Source organism: Lepisma saccharinum, chromosome 30 (genome assembly GCF_977018435.1).
Source record: "Lepisma saccharinum chromosome 30, izLepSacc3.1, whole genome shotgun sequence".
NCBI lineage: Eukaryota > Metazoa > Arthropoda > Insecta > Zygentoma > Lepismatidae > Lepisma > Lepisma saccharinum.
In genome coordinates this window covers 45,778,772-45,792,747 of record NC_139258.1, presented here as the reverse complement: position 1 = coordinate 45,792,747, position 13,976 = coordinate 45,778,772, and positions in this window count along the sequence as shown.

Genomic DNA, 13,976 nt, shown 5'->3' with positions numbered 1-13,976 from the left:
TTTAAATATCATATTTGGACAACAGGATGAATACTTGTTTTCTCGAGAAATTCGCGTTAAATGCTGATATCCAGTGGAGACTCTTTTTCAACACTGAGCAAGCCAGAGGATTTTCTTTAAAATGTTTAATTATTATGATTTTTAGAGCCTGAAAAGCGTTTAATTATTATATTTCGCCTATAGGATCAAAACTTGAAATTTCCAGAAATTCACATTCCATGCTAATAGTCGTTTTAAACTCATTTTCTCTGCAGACCAACCCAGACATGATTTTCATAAAAATGTTGAATTATTATGCTTTTCAAAGCCTGAAAAGCGTTTTAATTATTACATTTCGCCTATAGGATCAAAACTTGATTTTTTGAGAAATTCACGTTTGAAACGCATTTTCTCTACAGGCTAATCCAGACATGATTTCCTTTAAAATGTTGAATTATTAAGCTTTTCAGAGCCTGAAAAGCGTTTTAATTCTGACATTACTACTATACAATGAATACTTGATTTTTGGAGATATATACATTTTTAATGCTAATACTCACTTGAGACTCTTTTTCTTTACAGACCAAGCCAGAGATGATTTTCTTTAAAATGTTCAATTATTATACTTTGGAGAGCCTGAAAAGCGTTTTATTTATCACACCTTGACTATAGTATCAAAACTTGATTTTTTGAGAAATTCACGTTTGAAACGCATTTTCTCTACAGGCTAATCCAGACATGATTTCCTTTAAAATGTTGAATTATTATGCTTTCAGAGCCTGAAAAGCGTTTTATTTATGACATTCTACCTATCGGATCAAAACTTGATTTCTCCTGAAATTCATGTTCCCTGCTAGTTCTCGTTTGAAATTCATTTTCTCTACACACCAACCAGAAATTATGTTCATAAAAGATGTTGTATTATTATGCCTTTCAGAGCCTCAAAAGTGATTTAATTATGACATTACGTTTCTTGTATTAAAACATGATTTCTCCAGAAATTCACGTTCAATGCTTGCACTCGTTTTTAACTCATTTTCTCTACAGACCAAGCCAGAGATGATTTTCATCAAAATGTTGAATTATTATGCTTCTCAGAGACTGAAAAGCGTTATAATTTTGACACTTGGACTATACGATGAATACTAGATTTTTCCAGATATACGCTATCAATGCTAATACAGCTGTAAAACTCTTTTTCTCTACAGACATAGCAAGAGATGAACTTCATTCAAATGTATAACTATTAAGCTTTTCAGAGCCTGAAAAGCGTTTTAATTATGACATTTCCATTATAGTATTAAAACATGATTTCTCGAGAAATTCACGTTTAATGCTTGCACTCGTTTTTAACTCATTTTCTCTACAGACCAACCCAGAAATTATTTTCATAAAGATGATGTATTATTATGCTTTTCAGAGCTTCAAAAGTGTTTTAATTATGCCTTTTCGATTATAGTATTAAAACATTATTTGTCGAGAAAATTACGTTCAATTCTTGCACTCGTTTTTAACTCATTTTCTGTACAGAACAAGCCAGAGATGATTTTCATAAAAATGTTGAATTATTATGCGTTTCATAACCTGAAAAGCGTTTTTATTTTGACACTTGGACTATGGGATGAATACTTGATTCTTCGAGATATACGCTCTCAATGCTAGTACTCGTTTGAGACTTTTAATTTTAATTATAACATTAATTATATATTTAATTATAACATTTGAACTTCAGGATGAATACTTGATTTTTTAAGATATACGCTATCAATGCTAATACTCACTTGAGACCCTTTTTCTTTACGGACCAAGCCTGAGATGATTTTCTTTAAAATGTTGAATTATTAAGCTTTTCAGAACCTGAATAGCGTTTCAATTATCACATTTGGACTTTAGGATTAATACTTGATTTTTCAAGAAATTCGCGTTAAATGCTAATATTGGTTTGAAATTCATTTTTATACCGACAAAGCAAGATATGATCTTAATTTAAATGTTGAATTATTAAGCTTTTAAGACCCTTAAAGCATTTTAAATATCACATTTGGACTACAGGATTAGTACTTGATTTCTCGAGAAATTCGCGTTAAATGCTAATATTCACTTGAAGCTCATTTTCAATACTGAGAAAGCCAGAGATGATCTTTAAAATGTTGATTTATTATGCCTTTCAGAGCCGGAAAAGCGTTTTAATTCTGACATTTGGACTATACGATGAATACTAGATTCTTCGAGATATACGCTTTCAATGCTAATACTTACTTGAGACTCATTTTCTATACAGACCTAGCCAGAGACGATTATCTTTTAAATGTTGAATTATTAAGCTTTTCAGAGCCTGAAACGTTTTCTAATTATTACATTTCGCATATATGATCAAAACTTGATTTCTCCAGAAATTCACATTCCATGCTAGTACTCGTTTCAAACGCATTTTCTCTACACACCAACCCAGAGATGATTTTCATTAAAGTGTTGAATTATTATGCTTTTCAGATTCTGAAAGGCGTTTTCATAATCACATTTGGAATATAGGATGAATACTTGATTTTTCGAGATATACGTTTTTAATGCTAATACTAACTTGAGACTCTTTTTCTATACGGACCAAGCCAGAGATGATTTTCTTTAAGATATTGAAATATTAAGCTATTCAGAACCTGAAAAGCGTTTTAATTATTACATTTCGCCTATAGAATTAAAACTTGATTTCTCCAGAAATTCACAATCCATGCTAGTACTCGTTTCAAACGCATTTTCTCTACACACCAACCCAGAGATGATTTTCATTAAAGTGTTGAATTATTATGCTTTTCAGATCCTGAAAAGCGATTTAATTATGACATTTGGACTATCCGATGAATACTTGATTTTTCGAGATATACGTTTTTAATGCTAGTACACGTTTGTAACTCATTTTCTCTACAGACCTAGCCAATGATGATTTTCATTTAAGTGTTGAATTATTAAGCTATTCAGAGCCTGAAAAGCGTTTTAATTATTACATTTCGCCAATAGGATTAAAACTTGATTTCTCCAGAATTTCACGTTCCATGCTAGTAGTCGTTTGAAACACATTTTCCTTACACACCAAGCCAGAGATGATTTTCATTAAAATGTAGATATATTATGCTTTTCAGATCCTTCAAGCGTTTTCATTCTCACATTTGGACTATAGGATGAATGCTTGATTTTTCGAGAAATTCGGGTTAAATGCTAATACTCAGTTGATACTCTTTTTCTATACGGACCAAGCCAGAGATGATTTTCATTAAAATGTTGAACTATTACGCTTTACAGAGGCTGAAAAGCGTTTTAATTATAACATTTCGACTATACTATGAATACTTGATTTTTCCAAGAAATTCGCGTTGAATGCTAATACTGGTTTGAAACTGTTTTTTTCTATAGACCAATCCAGAGATGATTTTCATTAAAATGTTGAATTATTATGCTTTTCAGAGCCTGAGACGCGTTTTAATTATTAAATTTCTACTATATGATCAAAACTTGATTTTTTACAGAAATTCGCGTTCAATATTAATACTCACTTGAGACTCATGTTCTATACAGACCAAGAGTAAGGTGATTTTCTTTAAAATGTTGACTTATTATGCCTTTCAGAGCCTTAAAAGCGTTTCGATTCTGACATTTGGACTATACGATGAATACTCGATTTTTCGAGATATACGATTTCAATGCTAATATTCACTTGAGACTCATTTTCTATACAGACCTAGCCAGAGATGATTGTCATTTAAATGTTGAATTATTAAGCTTTTCAGACCCTTATAGCGTTTTAAATATCATATTTGGACAACAGGATGAATACTTGATTTCTCGAGAAACTCGCGTTAAATGCTGATATTCAGTTGAGACTCTTTTTCAATACTGAGCAAGCCAGAGGATTTTCTTTAAAATGTTGAATTATTATGATTTTTAGAGCCTGAAAAGCGTTTAATTATTATATTTCGCCTATAAGATCAAAACTTGAAATTTCCAGAAATTCACATTCCATGCTAATACTCGTTTTAAACTCATTTTCTCTGCAGACTAACCCAGACATGATTTTCATAAAAATGTTGAATTATTATGCTTTTCAAAGCCTGAAAAGAGTTTTAATTATTACATTTCGCCTATAGGATCAAAACTTGATTTTTTGAGAAATTCACGTTTCATGCTAGTACTCGTTTGAAACGCATTTTCTCTACAGGCTAATCCAGACATGATTTCCTTTAAAATGTTGAATTATTAAGCTTTTCAGAGCCTGAAAAGCGTTTTAATTCTGACATTACTACTATACAATGAATACTTGATTTTTGGAGAAATATACGTTTTTAGTGCTAATACTCACTTGAGACTCTTTTTCTTTACAGACCAAGCCAGAGATGATTTTCTTTAAAATGTTCAATTATTATGCTTTTCAGATTCTGAAAGGCGTTTTCATAATCACATTTGGAATATAGGATGAATACTTGATTTTTCGAGATATACGTTTTTAATGCTAATACTAACTTGAGACTCTTTTTCTATACGGACCAAGCCAGAGATGATTTTCTTTAAGATATTGAAATATTAAGCTATTCAGAACCTGAAAAGCGTTTTAATTATTACATTTCGCCTATAGAATTAAAACTTGATTTCTCCAGAAATTCACAATCCATGCTAGTACTCGTTTCAAACGCATTTTCTCTACACACCAACCCAGAGATGATTTTCATTAAAGTGTTGAATTATTAAGCTATTCAGAGCCTGAAAAGCGTTTTAATTATTACATTTCGCCAATTGGATTAAAACTTGATTTCTCCAGAATTTCACGTTCCATGGTAGTAGTCGTTTGAAACACATTTTCCTTACACACCAAGCCAGAGATGATTTTCATTAAAATGTTGAACTATTACGCTTTACAGAGGCTGAAAAGCGTTTTAATTATAACATTTCGACTATACTATGAATACTTGATTTTTCCAAGAAATTCGCGTTAAAAGCTAATACTGGTTTGAAACTGGTTTTTTCTATAGACCAATCCAGACATGATTTTCATTAAAATGTTGAATTATTATGCTTTTCAGAGCCTGAGACGCGTTTTAATTATTAAATTTCTACTATATGATCAAAACTTGATTTTTTAGAGAAATTCGCGTTCAATATTAATACTCACTTGAGACTCATGTTCTATACAGACCAAGAGTAAGGTGATTTTCTTTAAAATGTTGACTTATTATGCCTTTCAGAGCCTTAAAAGCGTTTCTATTCTGACATTTGGACTATACGATGAATACTCGATTTTTCGAGATATACGATTTCAATGCTAATATTCACTTGAGACTCATTTTCTATACAGACCTAGCCAGAGATGATTGTCATTTAAATGTTGAATTATTAAGCTTTTCAGAGCCAGAAACGCGTTTTCATTATCACATTTCGCCTATAGGATCAAAGCGTGATTTGTCGTAAAATTCGCGTTCAATGCTAATACTTACTTGAGACTCATTTTCTCTACAGACCTAGCCAGAGATGATCCTTATTTAAATGTTGAATTATTAAGCTTTTCAGACCCTTATAGCGTTTTAAATATCATATTTGGACAACAGGATGAATACTTGATTTCTCGAGAAACTCGCGTTAAATGCTGATATTCAGTTGAGACTCTTTTTCAATACTGAGCAAGCCAGAGGATTTTCTTTAAAATGTTGAATTATTATGATTTTTAGAGCCTGAAAAGCGTTTAATTATTATATTTCGCCTATAGGATCAAAACTTGAAATTTCCAGAAATTCACATTCCATGCTAATACTCGTTTTAAACTCATTTTCTCTGCAGACCAACCCAGACATGATTTTCATAAAAATGTTGAATTATTATGCTTTTCAAAGGCTGAAAAGCGTTTTAATTATTACATTTCGCCTATAGCATCAAAACTTGATTTTTTGAGAAATTCACGTTCCATGCTAGTACTCGTTTGAAACGCATTTTCTCTACAGGCTAATCCAGACATGATTTCCTTTAAAATGTTGAATTATTAAGCTTTTCAGAGCCTGAAAAGCGTTTTAATTCTGACATTACTACTATACAATGAATACTTGATTTTTGGAGATATATACGTTTTTAATGCTAATACTCACTTGAGACTCTTTTTCTTTACAGACCAAGCCAGAGATGATTTTCTTTAAAATGTTCAATTATTATACTTTGCAGAGCCTGAAAAGCGTTTTATTTATCACACCTTGACTATAGTATCAAAATTTGATTTTTCGAGAAATTAACTTTCAATGCTAATATTCACTTGAGAGTCCTTTTCTATTTAGACCAAGCCAGAGATGATTTTCTTTAAAATGTTGAATTATTATGCTTTCAGAGCGTGAAAAGCGTTTTATTTATGACATTCTTCCTATCGGATCAAAACTTGATTTCTCCTGAAATTCATGTTCCTTGCTAATTCTCGTTTGAATTATTAAGCTTTTCAGAGCCTGAAACGTTTTTTAATTATTACATTTCGCATATATGATCAAAACTTGATTTCTCCAGAAATTCACATTCCATGCTAGTACTCGTTTCAAACGCATTTTCTCTACACACCAACCCAGAGATGATTTTCATTAAAGTGTTGAATTATTATGCTTTTCAGATCCTGAAAAGCGATTTAATTATGTCATTTGGAATATACGATGAATACTTGATTTTTCGAGATATACGTTTTTAATGCTAGTACACGTTTGTAACTCATTTTCTCTACAGACCTAGCCAATGATGATTTTCATTTAAGTGTTGAATTATTAAGCTATTCAGAGCCTGAAAAGCGTTTTAATTATTACATTTCGCCAATAGGATTAAAACTTGATTTCTCCAGAATTTCACGTTCCATGCTAGTAGTCGTTTGAAACACATTTTCCTTACACACCAAGCCAGAGATGATTTTCATTAAAATGTAGATATATTATGCTTTTCAGATCCTTCAAGCGTTTTCATTATCACATTTGGACTATAGGATGAATGCTTGATTTTACGAGAAATTCGGGTTAAATGCTAATACTCAGTTGATACTCTTTTTCTATACGGACCAAGCCAGAGATGATTTTCATTAAAATGTTGAACTATTACGCTTTACAGAGGCTGAAAAGCGTTTTAATTATAACATTTCGACTATACTATGAATACTTGATTTTTCCAAGAAATTCGCGTTAAATGCTAAAACTGGTTTGAAACTGGTTTTTTTCTATAAACCAATCCAGAGATGATTTTCATTAAGATGTTGAATTATTATGGTTTTCAGAGCCTGAGACGCGTTTTAATTATTAAATTTCTACTATATGATCAAAACTTGATTTTTTAGAGAAATTCGCGTTCAATATTAATACTCACTTGAGACTCATGTTCTATACAGACCAAGAGTAAGGTGATTTTCTTTAAAATGTTGACTTATTATGCCTTTCAGAGCCTTAAAAGCGTTTCAATTCTGACATTTGGACTATACGATGAATACTCGATTTTTCGAGATATACGATTTCAATGCTAATATTCACTTGAGACTCATTTTCTATACAGACCTAGCCAGAGATGATTGTCATTTAAATGTTCAATTATTAAGCTTTTCAGAGCCAGAAAAGCGTTTCATTATCACATTTCGCCTATAGGCTCAAAGCGTGATTTGTCGTAAAATTCGCGTTCAATGCTAATACTTACTTGAGACTCATTTTCTCTACAGACCTAGCCAGAGATGATCCTTATTTAAATGTTGAATTATTAAGCTTTTCAGACCCTTATAGCGTTTTAAATATCATATTTTGACAACAGGATGAATACTTGATTTCTCGAGAAACTCGCGTTAAATGCTGATATTCAGTTGAGACTCTTTTTCAATACTGAGCAAGCCAGAGGATTTTCTTTAAAATGTTCAATTATTATGATTTTTAGAGCCTGAAAAGCGTTTAATTATTATATTTCGCCTATAGGATGAAAACTTGAAATTTCCAGAAATTCACATTCCATGCTAATACTCGTTTTAAACTCATTTTCTCTGCAGACCAACCCAGACATGATTTTCATAAAAATGTTGAATTATTATGCTTTTCAAAGCCTGAAAAGCGTTTTAATTATTACATTTCGCCTATAGGATCAAAACTTGATTTTTTGAGAAATTCACGTTTCATGCTAGTACTCGTTTGAAACGCATTTTCTCTACAGGCTAATCCAGACATGATTTCCTTTAAAATGTTGAATTATTAAGCTTTTCAGAGCCTGAAAAGCGTTTTAATTCTGACATTACTACTATACAATGAATACTTGATTTTTGGAGATATATACGTTTTTAATGCTAATACTCACTTGAGACTCTTTTTCTTTACAGACCAAGCCAGAGATGATTTTCTTTAAAATGTTCAATTATTATACTTTGCAGAGCCTGAAAAGCGTTTTATTTATCACACCTTGACTATAGTATCAAAATTTGATTTTTCGAGAAATTAACTTTCAATGCTAATATTCACTTGAGAGTCCTTTTCTATTTAGACCAAGCCAGAGATGATTTTCTTTAAAATGTTGAATTATTATGCTTTCAGAGCGTGAAAAGCGTTTTATTTATGACATTCTACCTATCGGATCAAAACTTGATTTCTCCTGAAATTCATGTTCCTTGCTAATTCTCGTTTGAATTATTAAGCTTTTCAGAGCCTGAAACGTTTTTTAATTATTACATTTCACATATATGATCAAAACTTGATTTCTCCAGAAATTCACATTCCATGCTAGTACTCGTTTCAAACGCATTTTCTCTACACACCAACCCAGAGATGATTTTCATTAAAGTGTTGAATTATTATGCTTTTCAGATCCTGAAAAGCGATTTAATTATGACATTTGGAATATACGATGAATACTTGATTTTTCGAGATATACGTTTTTAATGCTAGTACACGTTTGTAACTCATTTTCTCTACAGACCTAGCCAATGATGATTTTCATTTAAGTGTTGAATTATTAAGCTATTCAGAGCCTGAAAAGCGTTTTAATTATTACATTTCGCCAATAGGATTAAAACTTGATTTCTCCAGAATTTCACGTTCCATGCTAGTAGTCTTTTGAAACACATTTTCCTTACACACCAAGCCAGAGATGATTTTCATTAAAATGTAGATATATTATGCTTTTCAGATCCTTCAAGCGTTTTCATTATCACATTTGGACTATAGGATGAATGCTTGATTTTACGAGAAATTCGGGTTAAATGCTAATACTCAATTGATACTCTTTTTCTATACGGACCAAGCCAGAGATGATTTTCATTAAAATGTTGAACTATTACGCTTTACAGAGGCTGAAAAGCGTTTTAATTATAACATTTCGACTATACTATGAATACTTGATTTTTCCAAGAAATTCGCGTTAAATGCTAAAACTGGTTTGAAACTGGTTTTTTTCTATAAACCAATCCAGAGATGATTTTCATTAAGATGTTGAATTATTATGCTTTTCAGAGCCTGAGACGCGTTTTAATTATTAAATTTCTACTATATGATCAAAACTTGATTTTTTAGAGAAATTCGCGTTCAATATTAATACTCACTTGAGACTCATGTTCTATACAGACCAAGAGTAAGGTGATTTTCTTTAAAATGTTGACTTTCAAAGCCTTAAAAGCGTTTCAATTCTGACATTTGGACTATACGATGAATACTCGATTTTTCGAGATATACGATTTCAATGCTAATATTCACTTGAGACTCATTTTCTATACAGACCTAGCCAGAGATGATTGTCATTTAAATGTTGAATTATTAAGCTTTTCAGAGCCAGAAACGCGTTTTCATTATCACATTTCGCCTATAGGATCAAAGCGTGATTTGTCGTAAAATTCGCGTTCAATGCTAATACTTACTTGAGACTCATTTTCTCTACAGACCTAGCCAGAGATGATCCTTATTTAAATGTTGAATTATTAAGCTTTTCAGACCCTTATAGCGTTTTAAATATCATATTTTGACAACAGGATGAATACTTGATTTCTCGAGAAACTCGCGTTAAATGCTGATATTCAGTTGAGACTCTTTTTCAATACTGAGCAAGCCAGAGGATTTTCTTTAAAATGTTCAATTATTATGATTTTTAGAGCCTGAAAAGCGTTTAATTATTATATTTCGCCTATAGGATGAATGCTTGATTTTCCAAGAAATTCGCGTTAAATGCTAATACTGGTTTGAAACTGGTTTTTTCTATAGACCAATCCAGAGATGATTTTCATTAAAATGTTGAATTATTATGCTTTTCAGAGCCTGAGACGCGTTTTAATTATTAAATTTCTACTATATGATCAAAACTTGATTTGTCGAGAAATTCGCGTTCAATATTAATACTCACTTGAGACTCATGTTCTATACAGACCAAGAGTAAGGTGATTTTCTTTAAAATGTTGACTTATTATGCTTTGCAGAGCCTTAAAAGCGTTTCAATTCTGACATTTGGACTATACGATGAATACTCGATTTTTCGAGATATACGATTTCAATGCTAATACTTACTTGAGACTCATTTTCTCTACAGACCTAGCCAGAGATGATCCTTATTTAAATGTTGAATTATTAAGCTTTTCAGACCCTTATAGCGTTTTAAATATCATATTTGGACAACAGGATGAATACTTGATTTCTCGAGAAATTCGCGTTAAATGCTGATATTCAGTTGAGACTCTTTTTCAATACTGAGCAAGCCAGAGGATTTTCTTTAAAATGTTCAATTATTATGATTTTTAAAGCCTGAAAAGCGTTTAATTATTATATTTCGCCTATAGGATCATAACTTGAAATTTCCAGAAATTCACATTCCATGCTAATACTCGTTTTAAACTCATTTTCTCTGCAGACCAACCAGAAATTATGTTCATAAAAGATGTTGTATTATTATGCCTTTCAGAGCCTCACAAGTGATTTAATTATGACATTACGTTTATTGTATTAAAAAATGATTTCTGGAGAAATTCACGTTCAATAATTGCACTCGTTTTTAGCTCATTTTCTCTACAGACCAAGCCAGAGATGATTTTCATCAAAATGTTGAATTATTATGCTTCTCAGAGACTGAAAAACGTTATAATTTTGACACTTGGACTATACGATGAATACTAGATTTTCCAGATATACGCTATCAATGCTAATACAGCTGTAAAACTCATTTTCTCTACAGACATAGCAAGAGATGAACTTCATTCAAATGTAGAACAATTAAGCTTTTCAGAGCCTGAAAAGCGTGTTAATTATGACATTTCCATTATAGTATTAAAACATGATTTTTCGAGAAATTTATGTTCAATGCTTGCACTCGTTTTTAACTCATTTTCTCTACAGAACAAGCCAGAGATGATTTTCATAAAAATGTTGAATTATTATGCGTTTCATAATCTGAAAAGCGTTTTTATTTTGACACTTGGACTATGGGATGAATACTTGATTCTTCGAGATATACGCTCTCAATGCTAGTACTCGTTTGAGACTTTTAATTTTAATTATAACTTTAATTATATATTTAATTATAACATTTGAACTACAGGATGAATACTTGATTTTTAAAGATATACGCTATCAATGCTAATACTCACTTGAGACCCTTTTTCTTTACGGACCAAGCCTGAGATGATTTTCTTTAAAATGTTGATTTATTAAGCTTTTCAGAGCCTGAATAGCGTTTCAATTATCACATTTGGACTTTAGGATGAATACTAGATTTTTCAAGAAATTCGCGTTAAATGCTAATATTGGTTTGAAATTCATTTTTATACCGACCAAGCGAGATATGATCTTAATTTAAATGTTGAATTATTAAGCTTTTCAGACAATTAAAGCATTTTAAATATAACATTTGGACTACAGAATGAGTACTTGAATTCTCGAGAAATTCGCGTTCAATGCTAATACTTACTTGAGACTCATTTTCTCTACAGACCTAGCCAGAGATGATCCTTATTTAAATGTTGAATTATTAAGCTTTTCAGACCCTTATAGCGTTTTAAATATCATATTTGGACAACAGGATGAATACTTGATTTCTCGAGAAATTCGCGTTAAATGCTGATATCCAGTGGAGACTCTTTTTCAATACTGAGCAAGCCAGAGGATTTTCTTTAAAATGTTGAATTATTATGATTTTTAGAGCCTGAAAAGCGTTTAATTATTATATTTCGCCTATAGGATCAAAACTTGAAATTTCCAGAAATTCACATTCCATGCTAATTGTCGTTTTAAACTCATTTTCTCTGCAGACCAACCCAGACATGATTTTCATAAAAATGTTGAATTATTATGCTTTCAGAGCGTGAAAAGCGTTTTATTTATGACATTCTACCTATCGGATCAAAACTTGATTTCTCCTGAAATTCATGTTCCTTGCTAGTTCTCGTTTGAAACTCATTTTCTCTACAGACCAACCAGAAATTATGTTCATAAAAGATGTTGTATTATTATGCCTTTCAGAGCCTCAAAACTGATTTAATTATGACATTACGTTTATTGTATTAAAACATGATTTCTCGAGAAATTCACGTTCAATGCTTGCACTCGTTTTTAACTCATTTTCTCTACAGACCAAGCCAGAGATGATTTTCATTAAAATGTTGAATTATTATGCTTCTCAGAGACTGAAAAGCGTTATAATTTTGACACTTGGACTATACGATGAATACTAGATTTTTCCAGATATACGCTATCAATGCTAATACAGCTGTAAAACTCATTTTCTCTACAGACATAGCAAGAGATGAACTTCATTCAAATGTACAACTATCAAGCTTTTCAGTGCCTGAAAAGCGTTTTAATTATGACATTTCCATTATAGTATTAAAACATGATTTCTCGAGAAATTCACGTTCAATGCTTGCACTCGTTTTTAATTCATTTTCTCTACAGACCAACCCAGAAATTATTTTCATAAAGATTGTATTATTATGCTTTTCAGAGCTTCAAAAGTGTTTTAATTATGCCTTTTCGATTATAGTATTAAAACATGATTTGTCGAGAAATTTACGTTCAATTCTTGCACTCGTCTTTAACTCATTTTCTGTACAGAACAAGCCAGAGATGATTTTCATAAAAATGTTGAATTATTATGCGTCTCATAACCTGAAAAGCGTTTTTATTTTGACACTTGGACTATGGGATGAATACTTGATTCTTCGAGATATACGCTCTCAATGCTAGTACTCGTTTGAGACATTTAATTTTAATTATAACATTAATTATATATTTAATTATAACATTTGAACTACAGGATGAATACTTGATTTTTTAAGATATACGCTATCAATGCTAATACTCACTTGAGACCCTTTTTCTTTACGGACCAAGCCTGAGATGATTTTCTTTAAAATGTTGAATTATTAAGCTTTTCACAACCTGAATAGCGTTTCAATTATCACATTTGGATTTTAGGATTAATACTTGATTTTACAAGAAATTCGCGTTAAATGCTAATATTGGTTTGAAATTCATTTTTATACCGACCAAGCAAGATATGATCTTAATTTAAATGTTGAATTATTAAGCTTTTCAGACCCTTAAAGCATTTTAAATATCACATTTGGACTACAGGATGAGTACTTGATTTCTCGAGAAATTCGCGTTAAATGCTAATATTCACTTGAGGCTCATTTTCAATACTTAGAAAGCCAGAGATAATCTTTAAAATGTTGATTTATTATGCCTTTCAGAGCCGGAAAAGCGTTTTAATTCTGACATTTGGACTATACGATGAATACTAGATTCTTCGAGATATAAGCTTTCAATGCTAATACTTACTTGAGACTCATTTTCTATACAGACCTAGCCAGAGACGATTATCTTTTAAATGTTGAATTATTAAGCTTTTCAGAGCCTGAAACGTTTTTTAATTATTACATTTCGCATATATGATCAAAACTTGATTTCTCCAGAAATTCACATTCCATGCTAGTACTCGTTTCAAACGCATTTTCTCTACACACCAACCCAGAGATGATTTTCATTAAAATGTTGAATTAT